At 39.5% G+C, this 6,260-nt stretch overlaps 1 pseudogene; it reads left to right on the forward strand.

Moving 5' to 3' along the window:
- Positions 1-609: 609 nt before the first annotated feature.
- On the forward strand, positions 610-5,893 carry LOC136531264 (uncharacterized; annotated as a pseudogene).
- Positions 5,894-6,260: the final 367 nt, after the last annotated feature.

Genomic DNA, 6,260 nt, shown 5'->3' on the forward strand with positions numbered 1-6,260 from the left:
TCCTTCGCCGTCTAAAAATTCCCCGAGGGGTCTTTGCCGAGGGCAGCCCTCGGCAAAGCCTTTGCCGAGGGTTTCTAGTCCTTTGCCGAGGGCCAGAGGCCCTCGGCAAAGCATGCGCCTCCAGTAGTGAATAGTGGTAAAGGTGGGTAATTTTCTAGAGAAACAATAGATCCAATGGTCGTGGACACTTGAGTCTTTGGATTTGAAGGTTGGATGTTTCTAATTAATGTGAAAATTTCTAGTATTTTATCTTTTTTCTAGCGCATCTGGTGAGGATCAACGTGGAGCCTCCGTTAAGGCCTCCAATTAGTAATAGTAAGATAGCTTTAGTTCCATAAAGTAGCTAGCTTCACCAATGAAGCTAAAGGTGTTTTCATAAATGTTTGGTAAAGATAGCCATGAGAAGGCTAGGAGGAGAAGCTAGTATTTTCAGCTTCACTTAGAGACACGCGCATGTGAGAGAAGCTGAAAACAACTTCTACGGAGAAGCTGTTTCCAAAGATCGAGCATGTTTGGTAGAGAAGCTGATCGAAAAACAACTTTGTCAAGTTGTTTCATAAGCACTATGAGCCCGAGCCAAATGTTGGTGAATAACAGGAGTGATCCAACATGAAAGCTACAGCAAATCCCGAGGGGACTGTCCCACCGGTCAGTGAACCGAAAGGTACTTCCTTAGATATCCCAGAGTCATCGGATAAAGGTTCAAAGAAAACTAAGGGCAAGCCATTTTGTTATCGCTGTCGTACAAAAGGTCATACAATTCACGAATGCACTGTTGTTCTTTGCTGTGAAGTTTGTTTTGGTGACCATGTGACTAAGCTTTGTCCAAATATTAAGAAAACAAATACAAATGCTATTCCCTGTGGTTATGCTGTGGAAGGACTAGGCTTTTATTTCATTCCAGTGGTGGAAAATCCAAAAGCTAATGTGGAAGGAAAAGCAGCTGTGGTACGTGTTTTGGAAGGTTCTTTTACTGTAGACCAATTGGCAGTAGAACTGGAAAAACTACTACCAGATAAGAAACATAAGTGGGAAATTGAGACAAAGGGCACTGATGCTTTTATTATCAATTTTCCATCTTCTGACCTATTGGAAACAATGGTGAATTGGGGACCTATGGATGCCAAGGCAGTTGAAGGCAAGATTCGTTTTGGAAAAGGTACTGAGAATGAGGTCTATAAATATGAGATTGATAAAGTGTGGGTGCAGTTTAGAGGACTACCTAAAGAGTTCAAAGAATTTCCCATCATCTGGGCAGTTGGAACTATCTTAGGTGTCCCTCGGGCTGTTGGCACTATCTTCACTTTGAACACTGGCAGAGCTAGAATGAAAGTAGCAGTGCTGGATCCAAAACTCATCCCGGATTTTGTGGATGTGGTCATTGGTGACTTTGTTTACGAGCTACAGTTTAGAGTGGAAGAGGACACTCCTACTGGTGAGCCACAACTCATTGATATGGACTCTACCAAGGAGGGTGATCCTGAAGAGGAAGACCCCAAGAAGGGAGACCTGAGGGAGGGAGATCCCAAAAAAGGAAATTCTAAGGGAAAAATGGATGTTGATGGAAAACTAGGAGACGCTCAGGCACATGGCAATGGTAATGGGGATTTCCAACCTATGGACAGTCTGCACAATGCAGATAATGGGGCGGCACAGCTGGAGGATGTAGGAACTTCTACCATTTCCCAGAGCAAGCCTGTGAAGCCTAATAACAAACCAGTGGTCCTGCTTTCTCAGTCTGGAGGAGCTGTAAATGGTAATGGGGCATGGAAGGCTACTATGATGCCCTCACAGATCGACTCTGGGATTCTAAAAAATAAAAATATCAGTGGGACAGTTTCACCGGTGAGATCCAGCAAGAGGAACGCTTCAAGTGTGGACTAGGACTCCACCAAGAAGGCAGCAAAGCTTAAAGCGAGGAAGAACTTGGAATCTGCGCTTGACAAAGGTAAACTGCAACAAACTACCTCTTTTACTTCACGAGATGTTTCTTCTTTACTTACTTCATCAAAATCAATAGGGGTTGTTCTAGGAAACAATGAGCATGATATTTTTAATTCTTTAAAATGTTTAAAAGACATCGAATTTAATAGATTGAATGAGAATGATAAGCTAAGGGAGGACAATATTGTTTTAGTGGAAGATGCATCAACTGTATGTTCTAATGAAGATAATTTAGATCTTGAAGCTTTGAATCTTATTTGTTCCGAAATTGCAGAAGGGCTAGGTGATGGGGGTTGTGATCCTTTGATTTTACAACCCCCCGTATCACTTAAAACAAGAGGGCGTCCTCGTCATAAGAAAAGAAATAAGAATAGTAATAAAAGTTGTTAAAAATGAAAGGCATTTTTTGGAATTGTAATGGTTTTGCTGATGGTAAAAAATACAGATTCCTGTCAGATTTAACAAAAGAGAAAAGCCTAGATTTCATTGCCTTATTGGAGACTGGTAGAGCTAACTTTCCCCAAACGACTCTAAACACTATTTGTGCTGGTAGAGACTTTATTTGGCACTGTATGGCTCCACGGGGCAGATCTGGTGGCATGATTCTAGGCGCCCATTTGTTAACTTTTGACATTGGGGAGATTGAGGAAGGAGAATTCTTTATTCGTTTTAAATTAAGACACAAAGAGGACGATTTTAAATTTAATCTAATCTCAGTATATGGGCCGGCATAGTTGGATCAAAAGTCCAATTTTTTGTTTGAGATGGTCCGGGTATGTTCAAAGGAAGCCTTACCTATTATTATAGGTGGTGACTTTAACATTATTCGGAGACCGGATAAGAAAAATAATGATAACTACAGCGATAGATGGCCTTTTATGTTCAATGCAGTAATTGATGCCTTAAATCTTAGAGAAATAGATTTGTCACGAAGAAAATACACTTGGGCTAACAATTTGCCAAACCAAACCTTTGAAAAATTGGACAGGGTGCTAGTTTGCACAGACTTCGAGTCCAAATATGCACATAGCACAGTATATGCTCTTTCTAGAGAAATTTCTGACCATACACCTTTGCTTTTCTCTACAAATAACCCTTCCACAACTTATCAGCCTCAATTCAAATTTGAATTAGGGTGGTCGTTAAGAGAAGGATTTTGTGAGATGGTTTCTGAGATTTGGCAAAATACTCTAGCGTCTAGAACACCTATTGAGAGGTGGCAGATGAAAATTAGAAGGCTTCGCCAACATCTTAGAGGTTGGGCGATGCATTTGAGTGGTGCTTATAAGAAAGAAAAATCTACTCTTTTAAATAAATTGGATGAACTAGACAAAAGGCAGAAAGCACCATGCTAAATGAATCTGAACGAGACTTAAAGCATGTCTTAAATGAAAGGCTCGCTGAGTTGCTTCGAGAGGAAGAACTAAAGTGGTACCAGAGGGCTAAAGTGAAACGCATTTTAGAAGGAGATGCTAATACAAAATATTATCACTTGTTAGCCAACGGTAGACACAGAAAAACTATTTTCTAGCTCGAGGATGGTAATAACATAATAACTGGTGATGCTCAGCTTAAGGAGCATATTACCAGTTATTACAAAAACCTGTTTGGTCCATCTGATGAGAATCTAATATCATTAGATGAGTCTCAGACGGAGGACATTCCTCAAGTTTCCGATCTGGAAAATGAGTTTCTGGCTGAGCCTTTTTCTCAAGAAGAAGTTAGAGCGGCAATTTTTCAAATGGAGCATAATAAGGCGCCTAGGCCGGATGGTTTCCCACTGAAGTTCTATCAAGTTTTCTGGAGCCTAATCAAAGACGACTTGATGGCTCTGTTCTTTGATTTTCATCAGGGAACCCTACCTCTCAATCGTCTTAATTTTGGTAACATAATCTTGCTGCCTAAAAAGAAAGATGCGAGAGTTGTTCAACAATACAGGCCAATCTGTTTGTTGAATGTCTCATTCAAGATCTTCACCAAAGTGACAACTAATAGATTATCTACTATAGCCCAGAAAATAATAAGACCGACACAGACGACCTTTTTACCAGGAAGAAACATTATGGAGGGGGCAGTAATCTTACATGAAACGCTTCATGAGTTACATACAAAAAAACAAGATGGTGTCATTTTTAAAATAGATTTTAAAAAGCCTATGATAAAGTAAACTGGAGATTTTTACAGCAAACATTAAGAATGAAAGGTTTTTCTCAGAAGTGGTGTGAATGGGTACAAAACTTTACACAAGGGGGGGAATGTTAACATTAAGGTTAATGATCAAGTAGGATCCTACTTTCAGACTAAAAAAGGTTTAAGGCAAGGGGACCTGATGTCGCCTATACTATTTAATATAGTGGCAGATATGCTGGCCATACTAATTGCCAGAGCAAAGGGAGCGGGACAGATAGAAGGGGTTATTCCCCATCTAATTCAAGATGGTTTATCCATCCTGCAGTATGTGGATGACACAGTGATCTTCATGAGCCATGATGTTGAAAAAGCAATTAATATGAACTTCCTACTAAGTACGTTCGAACAACTATCTGGCTTAAAGATAAATTTCCACAAAAGTGAAGTCTTTTGTTTTGGAAAAGCTAAAGATCACGAAGAGTTTTATTCGCAATTGTTTGGATGTACCATTGGCAAATGCCCGTTTCGCTACTTAGGTCTCCCTATGCACTTTAGGAAACTATATAATAAAGACTGGAAGAATATTGAAGATAGAATTGAGAAAAGACTTAGTGGCTGGAAAGGTAAGCTACTCTCAGTTGGCGGATGACTAGTTCTTATAAACTCGGTGCTATCCAGCTTACCTATGTTTATGATATCTTTTTTCGAACTACCAAAGGGGGTGTTGGAAAAAATTGACTGTTTTCGGTCGCGCTTCTTCTAGCAAAATGACCAACACAAAAAAATATAGATTAGTTAAATGGGAAGTCATGTGTCAGCCTAAAGACCAGGGAGGCCTAGGAATTCAGAATTTAGAAATTCAAAACAAATGTTTACTGAGTAAATGGTTGTTCAAGTTATTGAATGAGGATGGGATGTGGCAAGAACTCTTAAGAAATAAGTATATTAAAGACAAGACCTTAGGAAGTTGTGCGAAGAAACCAACGGATTCACATTTCTGGAAAAGCTTAATGAATATTAAAGATACCTTCATGAAGATGGGTTATTTTAGTGTGAAAGATGGGACACAAACCGGATTTTGGATTGATACTTGGCTGGACAACAAACCCCTCAAGGATAGATTTCCTACGTTGTTTAATATTGTAAGAAGAAAACAAGACACAGTAGCTAAGGTTATGAGTTCCCCCATACTAAACATTTCTTTTAGAAGAAATTTGGTAGGAGCGAACCTAATAAATTGGCATCGAATTGTTGCTTCTATACATCAGGTTAACTTACTAGAGGAAAAAGATGTGTTTGTATGGGGCTTAAATGCCTCTGGGTTATTTATAGTCAAGTCTATGTATGCTGCACTAATTAACAATGGTGTGAGAGTGTCACAGGATATTTGGCAAACTAAGCTCCCCATGAAAATAAAAGTTTTTATGTGGTACTTGAAGAGAGGTGTGATTCTAACCAAGGACAACTTAGCTAGAAGAAATTGGAATGGGGACATGAGTTGCTGTTTCTGTCTTTTTACCGAGACAATTCACCATCTCTTCTTTGAGTGTTTTTATGCCAAGTTTTTGTGGTGTTCTGTACATATACTTTTTGGGATTTTACCTCCAAGGGATATAAATGATTTGTTCCATAATTGGTCTAAATTGGAAAAAAAAAAGTATAATACATTGTTATTATCAGCAGCCTCTGCACTTTGTTGGGCAATCTGGATAACTAGGAATGAGGTGGTTTTTGACAAATGCAGACCCAAATCTTTTTTACAGGTACTATTCCGAGGAACGCACCGGCTATGTCAATGGGCAAACTTGCAGCGGCATGATGATCTCAAAGATCAAATGACCTCTGTGGCACAATACCTAGAGACATCGGCTTTGGATTTCTTCGGCTCTAATGGATGGTTATCGCAAAGACATGTTGGTTTTGTTTAGTCAAGAACCTTTACCGTTTCCGTTATTCGTGTGTGGTTGTAAGTTTTACTACAGCCGAACTTAGTGCCCGTACTGAAGTTTGTAATAATTGGCCTGATTCTATCCCTGAATAGATGAAGCCGGATATTTTATCCTTTATTAAAAAAAACAGGAGTGATCCAAGCCTTCTCCTGTAGCGATCGAGTCAGACAAGTCAACAGGATCACATGCCGTAGAGCCATCAAAACCAAAATGACGACGCTAATATGGCCATATAGA

This window comes from Miscanthus floridulus, unplaced genomic scaffold, assembly GCF_019320115.1.
Source record: "Miscanthus floridulus cultivar M001 unplaced genomic scaffold, ASM1932011v1 fs_313_1, whole genome shotgun sequence".
NCBI classification, from domain to species: domain Eukaryota; kingdom Viridiplantae; phylum Streptophyta; class Magnoliopsida; order Poales; family Poaceae; genus Miscanthus; species Miscanthus floridulus.